Consider the following 13188-nt stretch of genomic DNA (forward strand, 5'->3'; position numbering starts at 1 on the left):
GGAAAGAAAGTTTTGAGGTGGGACCCACGCTCAAAAACTTTCCGCAAGTTTGAGGACGGAAAGTGGGCAGATTGCTGCTTTTTGAGTGAAAAGATCATAATACCTACTATCATGTTTTAATTTATCTAAAAATATATATTAGATTATTTTTATTTCTTATTTTGAGGTAAACACTTTTCTTCAATTAACATATTAATACTCCATCCGTTTCAAAATAAGTGTCGTTTTAGGTGTTTACACACATATTAAGAAATGCAATGATTAAGAGAAAGAGAATTGTTATTTTACCAAATTATCCTTATTAACTATTGGTTAGTTTTAAAAGTAAAACTTTGGAAGTAGTGTGCAGAGTATTAATTGGAGGGTACAATTGAAAAGAAAAAGTTATTATTGCATTGAAAACTGAAAGCGGCACTAATTTTGAAACAATTTTTTTTGCCTAAAGCGACACTCATTTTGAAATGGAGGGAGTATTAATATATTAATTGAAGAAAAGTGTTTACCTCAAAATAAGAAATAAAAATAATCTAATATATATTTTTAGATAAATTAAAACATGAAATAATTTTATAACCAAAAGTGATACAAAATACGACCATCCTACGATTAATTCCATATAGTCCTTGTTTGGAACTGCATCCAAATGGCCACAAACGCACTAATACATAGAAGCTTGCAATCGTAGCTTCACAAAAATCACGATTAGAGTTCTTTGGGATTCAAGAAACTTGATGCAAACGCCAATTCAAACAGTCAAATAGCTCACGAGTATTGTAAATCCTAGAATAGAATACTCCATGAAAGAATGATTACGTTTTACTTTTATTATTGATCGATCATAAGTCGTAACTAGGGCTGGAAATGAGTCGAGTCGAGTCGAACTCGACTGAGCTCGACTCGACTCGATAAGAATTGGTTCGGCTCAAAACTCGACTCGAGTTCGATACGAACCTTTTGTTAAGCTCGAGTTCGGCTCGTTTAAAATTTACGAACAGTTCGGATCGACTCGTTAGGTTCACGAACATTTTTACTTAAAACATTGTTTTTACATTTTGAGCTTTCAATTTTTTTTTAAAGGTATATATTAAAATAAACTAAAAGTCATAGCGCACAAATTTGTGCAGATACAAAAACAGTTCCAAATAGCGCTTCACTGTTGAGTGTTTGTACAATGAAGCTCCATTGCACACACTTCCGTCTTTTTATATAGCTAATCTCATCTTTATTGTTTTAAACCCACCGATGTGGGACTATTTTAACTTATGCAAAAGCTTAGACTATTGAAAATGTTATGTTGTTGACTTTCAATGTGAAACTTTTTTTCACCATTTTTTATTATTAAATGAGACTACTCTTATTTTATTATTGTTAGTTCTTGGGTATATTTCTTTTTTATGTTGGCGTGTAATTTATTATTAATTAGAAAAGACTTAAAATTATCATTTGAATTTACCCTAGAGCAACAAATTAGTGCATATAAGAGAGACAAAATCCAATAAAATTCAACAATTAAAATTGAGAATATCCTCAAAATACTTTTTTCACTTCCAAACTATGATATATATATTTATATATATATATAGGGTGGGGATATTTTGACTCCAAGAGTAAGTGTAATATCTTACTCCAAATCTTGACCTTTAATTCCCATATTGGTTAATGGCTTAGATTAATTGATGTAATAGACTTTAATTCCATTTTCTATTGTAGTCAACACTTATCACCACAAAATAACAAAATAATAAATGTCTTTTAATTGCTTTTTTTTTCTTCTTCCATTAATTTTTTTTTGTTTCACGCTAAAAAGAATTTTTGAGGGTTAAGAGCAAAACTTAAAAACTCTTTCATGGCAAAAATGTTTATCAGTAAAATACACAAATTTATTTATTTTTTTATGCAATTATTGTAAATGAATTAGATATAAGAAAAGATTAGGGTTACTTCCTCTATCGTCTTTTTTTTTCGTGACAGATTAGTACAAAAATGTGTTTACAAAAAACATAAGAAAAGATCAGGATTATAATGAAGAAATCAAAAAAAATATGTCGTATAAAAAATAGTAACAGGAGAAGAATAAATATGCAATTCTTTGAATTTTACAATTGTTTTCTTTAAAAAAAATATGCAATTTTTTTAGCGTAAAAAAACGTAAAGGGAGAAGAAAAAAAATCAACGGGAGAAGAAAAAAATTCTTTTAGCGTAAAAATATATATGCAAATTTTTTTTTCTTATGCAATTTTTTTGAAGAATAGAATGAGTGAATCTTGAAATTTTTATTTCAAGGAAAGGATTTTAATTTAACCCTCAAAAAATATTTAAGCGTGAAACAAAAAAAAAACAATGGAAGGAAAAAAAAATCATGCAATTAAAAGACATTTATTGTTTTGTTATTTTGTGGTGATAAGTGTTGACTACAATAGAAAATGGAATTAAAGCCTATCATATCAATTAATCTAAGCCATTAACCAATATTAGAATTAAAGGTCAAGATTTGGAGTAAGATGTTACACTTACTCTTGGAGTCAAAATATCCCCACCCATATATATATATATATATATATATATATATATATATATATATATATATATATTATCGAGCCAACTCATGAACCAATCGAGTCGAACTACATATAGCTCAAGTTCGGCTCATTTATTTAACGAACTTAATTTTCAACTCAAGTTCAACTCATTTGGTTCATGAACCAAGTTCAACGAATTAATTGTCGAGTCGAATTTCGAACTATATTCGAGTTGGTTCGGTTCATTGCCAGCCCTAGTCGTAACAATGATCATTTTTCCATTTGAAGAGAAAATGAACAAATTTTTTTGGGGGCAAGAGATCGTTTTTCACATTGTCAAAGTAGCATTTGTCAGAATTCCATACTATAATTTATCATTTATGGCATGATGCGAATTGGATGCAACGAACTATTGGAATAAGAATAACAACCACTTGTGTTGCATCATGGGAATTTATGCAAGATCTCTTTGATAAGATGCATGCCATCATATTATTCTTTTCTTTCTAGAGTCTGTAGGCATTAAGCAACAAATGGATATCTCCACCAGAAGTGGAACTATTTGTTTATTCTCCATAGGATTTTTGGGGATCTTAAAAAAAGGCCTAATGTCCTTCCCCTTTTTACAAGAATTCTGCTCTTTACCCAAACGTTTTTGCTCATTCCCAAAGTAAATGACCAAAATACCTCTACGCATGTTAACTCACACTAGTTTTAACTTTGCGTGAGTTAAAACACGCAGCGAGAGTTAACTCACGCTAGTGTAAATTTAAAAAAATTCCAACGTGAGTTAAAACACGCAGCGTGAGTTAACTCACGCTAATGTAAATTTTAAAAAAATTCCAACCTGAGTTAACTCACGTTTAATAATATACAGATTTCTGTTCCCAACATAGATGGCAGTCACCGTTGAAACTAAGGAACTTAATTCACCAAGGAATTTTTCCATCCATATGAAGCGCTTTCTCCACCTCAATATCTTTTTTCAATTCTCTTCAACATCTTAAAATTCTCTTCAGCATCTTTTTTCAATTATCTTCGGCATTGTGTATTCATATGGATGGGAAAATTCACCAATCTAATTCCATATTAATTTTTCTGTAACAGGAATTGATTATGTTACAATAAGGATTGTAGCATAATGATTATAGCACCGAAAAGAATATGAATTGAGGAATAATGGTTTAAGTCAATTGAGGAATTGGAATTGAGGAGAAAACGATTGTAGCATCGTACTCCCTCCGGTCTCAAATGTAAGCAACTTTTCACTTTTTATATTCATTCAATAAATGATGTATGTAGCCCATATTATAGACCACATACATCATTTAGTGAATGAACCTAAAAAGTAAAAAGTTGCTTACATTTGAGACCAGAGGGAGTATATTCCATAACTATTGTAGCATAATGATTATAGCATCGTGTATTCCATAATAATCATTATAGCTTCCCACAATAAGGCTTAGAATTGAGGAGAAATGGTTCGGTGGCTGAAAAGAATTGAGGAGAACTGAACGTGAGTTAAGTCACGTAGTGCATGTTAACTCACGCAGGGGCAATACGGACATTTACTTTGGAAATGAGCAAAACCGTTTGGGTAAAGCGCATAATTCTTTTTACAATGTCCACTTAATTTGGGACCTTTTGTAATCATAACAGGATGTTTCTACTCCTACTCCTAGTAGGATCAGTGTGACTCCCCTCCATTACTTAGAAAGTAATATGAGTTGCACCAATCATTCACGTTACACACAGTAGTGATTACAGACACAATAGTAATTTAAGAACCACATAAAATCATTTAAACCGACACTAGATATGGAGTACAGTAGCCTTTTACACACTCCAGTGCGTTGTGCCAACAATGTTGACGTGATGAAAACTAGACGACATAAACCATTACAATTTCGCTGCCCATTGCAAGGGACAACACTTGGGTGACATAATGTCACCGTGACATTAAATCTGGGCCACACAACACACATTGTCATTTGCATCTGGGTCACACAACACATCCATGAGTACATTTGTGTGACTCAGATTTAATGTCACGGTGACATTATGTCCCCCAAGTATTTTCCCTTTGTAAGTGCATTGGAAATATAATTTGTTTGAAACAAGTGGTCCATGGTTCTTAAAAGTTTTCTACCATCTTTTTCTAGCAGTATCATCTTTGCGCAAGACAAGGTTAATAGTAGTAAGGGAAATATTAAAGAGTACATTTAGGATATTTGTTTAAAAAAAATAAGATTTTGCTAACAAGTGTCCCAATGTCCTAGGGAAACTTGTTAAAGAATCCTTAAATAAATTTTTTTATTTTTGATAAAGTAACTAGTCGAGATACCCGTGCTACAGCACGGGTAGCGCGGCTTCGCCGCGCTGTATGGCCGCGGCTCCGCCGCGCTGTATGGCCGCGGCTCCGCCGCGTGTCACGTATTGGTTGCGCTTGGCATAATGATTTTTTTTTGTCTATAGTGAAAATATGTAAAGTATTTAAAGCATAATAATGTATATATTGACCGGTAGAAATAAAAAATGACAAAATAATTAAATTTTAATATGAACAAATATATATTAAATTTTAGTATTGACGATATTAAAAAAGATAATAAATAAAAATAATCATAGATTTTATTTACTAATATGTTTTAGTGTGAAAAATACTAATATGCATCCCGTGAAAAATCATAATTAATGTATTATATAATATTGTTATCGTAAAATATATTTCATAAATAAACATATACTAACATATTCCCATAAAAAAAAATACAGTGAGATATATTTTTGTTAATATATAGTCCATACACTCATATATATTTTATCAATATATTAGATTTCATAAATAAGAATATACTAATATATTCCCTTAAAACAAACATATACTCATATATATTTTTATTAATATATAGTTCATACACCCACATATACTTTATTAATATATTAATAAACTTAGGCAGTCGCGGTGTTTAAATAGAGATATTAAAAAAAATACTATTTTTTTGAAAGATTAAAAATACTAATTAAAACTGATAACTCGTTATAGTTACTAAAATGGGTCCCGTGTTACAATTGTACACTCCAACGGGTTTTTTTATTGATACATTTAAAAACAACGAAAAAAATTGAAGTATGATTAATCATATTATATTATAATTTTTTTGTTTGTTTTAGTATTGATGATATGAAAAAAGCTAATAAATAAAAATAATCATAGATTTTATTTACTAATATGTTTGAGTGTGAAAAATAATCATAGTGAGATATATTTTTGTTAATATATACTCATTTGTATTAAATAAATATATAATAACATATTCCCGTAAAAAAAAATATAGTGTGATATATTTTTGTTAATATATACTCATTTGTATTTTATCAATATATAGTTCCCAAGTTATATTTGGCGTAGTATCTTTGCTTCACAGGTAATAGTTAGAGGAGGTCAAAGATGGCGAATTGGAAATGGTAAGAGTATTGCGGTGTGGACAGATCCGTGGCTAAGGGAGGATGAGAATTCGTATGTTACAAGCGAAAAAATCCAAGGTTTGGAAAATATTAAAGTTGCAGATTTGATGAGTGGAGAAAGCTGGAATTGGGGGATGATAGCAGGGATTTTTAATGATCATGACAAGCAAGCGATATCTAATTTGGCATTACTGAACCGGGATGGGGAAGATAGGCTCATTTGGAAGTTTAATCGTCATGGAGTTTATACGGTAAGGTCGGCATATAGATATGCAATGGAAACACTTGTGAATAATGTGGAATACCGAGTTCCGGGGGAATGGTTAAAAATGTGGAGTTTGAAGATTCCACAAAGGGTAAAAGTTTTCCTTTGGAGAGCTGTGAGGGGTGTTTTGCCTACGCGTATGCGGTTGCAAGATAAAGGTGTTCCGTGTACGGATTGCTGTCCTTTTTGTGAAACGAATTACGAGAACGATTGGCATGTTTTCATTGGGTGTGAAGAAGTGAAAACTGTTTGGCGAACAGCAGGCCTATGGGATTTAATTGCTGAGACAGTTGCTGATGCCGCGAGTTTTGCAGACTGTTTTTTCTCATTATTATGCAGGTTAACAGCTGATGAGTGCAAAGACATAGCAATGATACTTTGGTGCATATGGCGTCGCCGTAATGACAAAGTATGGGACGGTGAGCTGAAGCCAGTTTCGATCGCAATTCAGTTAGCACGTGAGGTACTATTCCAGTGGCAGACTGTGCGACAGACCACTGCAGCACCACAACAGCCACAACAGCAACAAACAATACAGTGGCAACCACCAGCACAAGGTGTTCTGAAATGCAACGTCGACGCGGCCATTTTCAATGAGCAGAAGAGTTTTGGTACAGGTATTTGTATTAGAGATCACCGTGGCCATGTTATAAGGGCTGCTACAAATTGGTATGAAGGAAATCCTCTTCCTCATGAAGCTGAAGCGGTGGGTTTACGTGACGCTATTTTGTGGCTTGGACAGTTGGGGTTATCAGATGTGCACATTGAACTAGATTGTAAGCTAGTGGTTGATAGCATATGTGATAAGAATAATAACCAAGCCGAATTTGGCAATATCATAGCTGATTGTAGGTCACTTTTACAACAATTCACAAACTTTAAGATAAGTTTTGTTAGGAGACAAGCGAATGTTGTCGCTCATAGCTTAGCAAGGGTGTCAATATTACATGCTCGTCACCATGTCTTTGATTTGATTCCATCTTGTATTACAAACCTTGTGATGAATGAAATAATATGAGTTTATGGTTGTCAAAAAAAAATATATAGTTCCCATTAAATTTCAGAAATAAGAATATATTAATATATTCCCATAAAACAAACCCATGTGGGAACGAGGCTGAATCAGGCTTGGGAGTGAATCACGTTTTGCGCATCACGATTTGGGGAGAGAAGAAAAACGCTAGGCACATCAGTGGGAAAACAACAACAGGAGAGGAGACCAAGAAATTCATGAGTATTTTCCTTTTATCTTGTTTGTTTATTCTCATGGATATGATTAGCTAATTTTCTATTGATTAGGTCATAGATGATTCTGTTCTAACTCATAATCATGTAATTTGCAACTCTCATTTAATATATTCCCATATATTCCCATATCTTGAAAGGACATTCATACCCATGTTTGGTAAAAATTTAGATTTCCTGGAATATTTTAGAAATTAAAAATGGAAATAAATGTTAATGGAAGTGAGAATAACAATAGAAGAACAATAGAAGAAAAGATGTGTAAATAACATTCCAGAGAATATAATATGCATGGAAACAAATTATCAAAACTTAAAACAAACATGAGAATGTAGCATCAAGCAAATTCTGCCCGGCCTTCTGTTGATAACTTAGATGGGTTTCTGAAAGACACCATTGAGGTACTTGCTGGTACTAATGCGCAAGTGCAAGAGGAAGCTGTTTTACAAAGGCAAGAGGTTCACCCTAGTAAAAATATTCAGGATGGCATGGATTTGTGGGCAAGAGTGCGGGAGTATGACGCAAGATCAGCAGCTGAAGCTGAAGCCGCAGCTTCTAAGGGTATAAAGCAGGTTCTTACAAGAAATCAAAAACAGAAGATTAAGGTTCAAAGTGTTATACCAAAGCAGTCATCTAAATCCCGTGCACGGGGTGAAAATCAGAAGTCTGTTCAATGAATAACATTAATAATAGAGCTCCATTATTGCCTAATCTTTGGGCTCTCTGGGGTAAGGATCTTCTAGCTACTGTTGCGGACTTTTTGGCAAATTTGGGACACTCTATGGTTGGAACTAATTGGCTTGATACTCTTCCAAGTGCCTTACGGTTTGATTTCTTTAGAGACAGATGTGGTTTGCCTAATTACAGATTTCCTTACTCTGTTCTCTGGCTGTTTTAGTTTATGTTTTTAGTTCGTTTTTGCTGTTTCTTTGGTGGGTTTTGGCCTAGTCCCCCCACTATTTGTATATATTTTTCCCCCTTTTTTAATAAATTTTCTCAGAGTGTGGCGGCATAGGATGGCGGTGTCTCGGGGTGCCAACCTAGTTGGGATGTCGACGATGCCGTTTGATGCCTGTCCTCTCTCCTTGCTTATCAAAAAAAAAAACATATACTCATATATATTTTTATTAATATATGGTTCATACACCCACATATATTTTATTAATATATTAATAAAACTTAGACAATCGCGGTGTTTAATTAGAAATATTTAAAAAATACTAATTAAAACTGATCAATTGTTGTAGTTACTAAAATGGGTCCCGTGTTACAATTGTACAATCCAACAGGTTTTATTAGTGATACATTTAAAAAAAAAACAGAAAAAATTGAAGTATGATTAATCATAGTATATTATAATATTTTTCGACACTGAGTATTGATGATATGAAAAAAGTTAATAAATAAAAATAATCATAGATTTTATTTACTAATATGTTTGAGTGTGAAAAATTAGATTAGTGTTTAAATTGGGTCTCGTGTATCAATTATACACTCTTTGGATAATTTTGGTAGTGGAAATTTTATAGGGAGAGTTTTTTTTCTGATAGATTTTTTTTTGTGTTTATAAACTCATAGTTCATTTTATTAGCAAATATCAGAATTAACGCTCAAAACTGAGTTATCGAATCAAACGGAAGTATTAGGCAAGGACAATACAATAGATTTTTCGGTGGTTAAGTTTCTTATGTATTTGTTTAACTTTGACTAGTGTTCAAATTGGATCCCGTGTATCAATTATACACTTTTTGGATAATTTTGGTAGTGAAGATTTATAGGGAGATTTTTTTTTTTTATAATATCTTTATAAACCCATAGTTCATTTTATTAGCAAATATCAGAATTAACACTCAAAACTGAGTTATATCAAACAGAAGTATTAGGCAATGACAATAAAATAGTTTTGTTTGTCGGTCATTAAGTTTCTTATGTATTTGTATACCTTAGATTAGTGTTCAAATTGGGTCCCGTGTATCAATTATATACTCTTTGGATAATTTTGGTAGTGGAGATTTTATAGGGAGATTTTTTGTTTTGTTTATAATATCTTTATAAACTTATAGTACATTTTATTACCAAATATCAGAATTAACACTAAAAACTGAGTTATCGAATCAAACAAAAGTATTAGGCAAGGACAATACGATAGTTTTTTTGTCGTTAAGTTTCTTATGTATTTGTATATCTTAGATTAGTGTTCAAATTGGGTCCCGTGTATCAATTATACACTTTTTGGTTAATTTTGTTGGTGGAAATTTCTTATGTAATTTTTTATTTATATAGTATTTTTTATAAATTCTTAGTTCATTTTATTAGGAATATATAAATAAGTATTCAATTAATATTATTAAAAAAAAACTATTCAATTAATATTATTTACCAATTTTTCTCATTTACTACTCCCATCTTATTAACCTTTTTTTAAGAAAGAAATTCTAAAATATGTAGAGATAACAAAAAGATTTTTTCCTTAAAAAAAAAGATTTTTATATTTAACATTTCATTAATTAATTACAAAAGTAAATCATTTGTATTCTCTCTCAACACACTGTCGCCCTTCTATCCCTCTGTCTTCCTCGTTTTTCCATTTTCCTCTCTGACTTCACCCCCAAAATCCACACCTCTGGCCACCAAATAATCGTTTTCGGTCATCTTTCTACAAACAAAACTCATATTTTTCATCCTTTCGTCTTCCACTACACTTCCATCCAAAATATAAGAAAACTCTTCATCTTAGAATTATCTACGTTGTTTAGAATTTGTTTGATTTTTTTGTTTGGATCTTAAAACTTGGTAAAGCAAAAGTTTAGAATAAGATATTTTTTATATTAAAAAAGCATTTTTATGTTGCTAAAAAAAAGTAGAAAAAGAATATCATGTATTTTTTTTCTTCAACAATTTCTAAATAAAAAAAATTACGTTGCTAATTTTTTTTTTTTACTGTTTTTGTACTTTTAAAAGACTACGAATTTAAAATTGTCAAGAACATATGAACAAAAAGTTAAATAACATGAAGTTAATTTGCTGATTTTATTTTAGAGTAATGTGAAGTTACCTTGCTTAATAATTTGAAGAGTAATGTAGTGTTGGAAAACAAAGTAGTTTATTGTAGAAGAACATAACATGAAGAAGAATGAATATTTTTTTAAAAAATTACATTTGTTAGAGAATAAAGTAGTTTGTTAAATACGATATGGAAGAAAAAATATTATCAACTTGTTGATAATATTTTTTACTGCATAAAATATAGAAATTAAATTTGAATTATGTGGGAAGATAAATATAATCCATAGTGTATTAGGTGAATTGGGAAGTGCATTTTGAGAAGTGAAATGGTAGATAGTGTGTAAGTGTAGTAAATCAGCACCATTGGATCTTAAAAAATCTGAAAAGTAAAAATATAATATAATAAGTTGAAGTTGTTAAGAAGCTGCCATGTGTTAAAGTTCTGTACAAAATTATCAAAATAACCTTGAATTGTGATTAATGAAAAAAGTTAAGGTAGGGGCAGTTAGATAATTTTGGTAGTATCTTCTTTTCATATATTGTTAGTAGATAGATAGATACTTACACTACGTTTTTATAAAAATTTAACGGTTTTTGGTTGTTTTTATAAAATATTGGTCACACAACTAAAAAAATATGGTCACACAGACTATATATTTGGTTAACTTAAATTTTTCAATGATTTAAGACACTTATTCAACATGTTTCGTACGAGCGTTGTAGGAAAGTCGATACCAAAGTGTGTCAGACACTACGACACGCCGAATTTTAAAAGTGTTCGTGCTTCATAAGTTGACCACTTGATTAACAATAGATAAAAATTACTACTATATCATTGTAATTTGATCTCATCACATGCATATAGTTGTTGTATGCATTTATTTTAAACTGTTTAATGAAAATTAAAGTTACAGATTCTACAAAGTTACATATTGTCGTTGTTGTTGAATTGTGGAAAAAATATAGGCAAATTCTATGGAACATCCAAAGTTTTGAGTGTACCGGTACACCAAATTATTAAATTAGTTGTATTTTTTGAAGAAAAAGAATAATTTTGTATCATTGACAATTATATTAATTGAATCTTATTTATCAAAAAGCGTCGACGCTTTTAAAATTTTTATTACTCATAACAAAGAATAATGATTTTTTTCATGAGAAAATGTTAAAAATTTAATATAATTCTTATAAACAATGAAATGACATTTTTTTTCTTATGAAATGATGTTTTTAAAAATATAATATTAACAAATAGCTATTTTTCTTATAAAATGGTAGTTAATTTATAAATTGGCTTAAATGCTCTTTTGGTCCCTTAACTATTTATTTGGTATCGCTTTGGTCCCTTAACTAAAAAAAAGATTGTTTGAGTATTTTATCTTTATCTCCGTTACCTGTTTTAGTCCCTTCCGTTAAATAAATTCAAAAAAACGTTAGGGTTTGTACTATTCATCTTCTTCATTCTCCTTCCATGCTGTTCTTCATGATCTTCATCATCATCAACACACCAACCCAGATTTTGGGACCAAAACGATACCAAATAAATACTTAATTAAGGGACCAAAAGACATTTAAGTTTTTTTTTTCTCATTTCTTCATCTTCTTTCTTTCTCATCTTCATCATTTTCTTCATCATATTCATCACACCTTCATCATCTAAACCCAGAAATTAAAAAATCAAAAATTAAAAACCTTCCAAAATCAAAAAAACCATTATTTCGATGCCCATTTATGAATTTTCATCTTGGATCTTTGCTTCTTCCTTCATCATCTTCTTCCTCAAACCCAAATGAATTCGATTAAATCCATCATCTTTTTTCTTCATTGAATTTTTTTCTTCCTTTGTTTTATATACACTCGAATCTGGAATTGATGAATGGAAGAGGAAGAATAGTTGATATAAAAGAATTGGTTTGGTGAGGACAATCATAGAAAAAGAGTTAGGAGGGATTTGCTACACTTTTGCTTGAATATTAGGTGTTGAATGATTTAGGGATTTGCTGCAAAAACATGATGAAGGAAGAAGCAAAGATCCAAGATGGAAATTCATAAATGGGCATCGAAATAATGGTTTTTTGATTTTTGAAGGTTTTTAATTTTTGATTTTTTAATTTCTGGGTTTAGATGATGAAGGTGTGATGAATATGATGAAGAAAATGATGAAGATGAGAAAGAAAGAAGATGAAGAAATGAGAAGAAAAAAAAAACTTAAATGTTCTTTTGGTCCCTTAAGTATTTATTTGGTATCGTTTTGGTCCCAAAATCTGGGTTGGTGTGTTGATGATGATGAAGATCATGAAGAACAACATGGAAGGAGAAGGAAGAAGATGAATAGTATAAACCCTAACGTTTTTTTGAATTTATTTAACGGAAGGGACCAAAACAGGTAACAGAGATAAAGATAAAATACTCAAACAATCTTTTTATTAGTTAAAGGACCAAAGCGATACCAAATAAATAATTAAGGAACCAAAAGAGCATTTAAGTTTTATAAATTTACGTAGGAAGAGTACCGAGACACCTCAATTTGTGAGGTGTACAGTATAAGTTCCCAAAACATTATGGGGGTGGCGCTGACTTCTTCAAATATACATACGTTCAATATTTGAAGACGCCACTGTTTATACTGATCCGTCAGAGGCTTGGAACCTTTATAAGATTAATTTCACTAACCAAAGTGAGCAT

The sequence above is a fragment of the Medicago sativa genome, chromosome 7 (assembly GCF_051527215.1).
Source record: "Medicago sativa cultivar Bolivia chromosome 7, Bolivia_mono, whole genome shotgun sequence".
Classification (NCBI taxonomy): domain Eukaryota; kingdom Viridiplantae; phylum Streptophyta; class Magnoliopsida; order Fabales; family Fabaceae; genus Medicago; species Medicago sativa.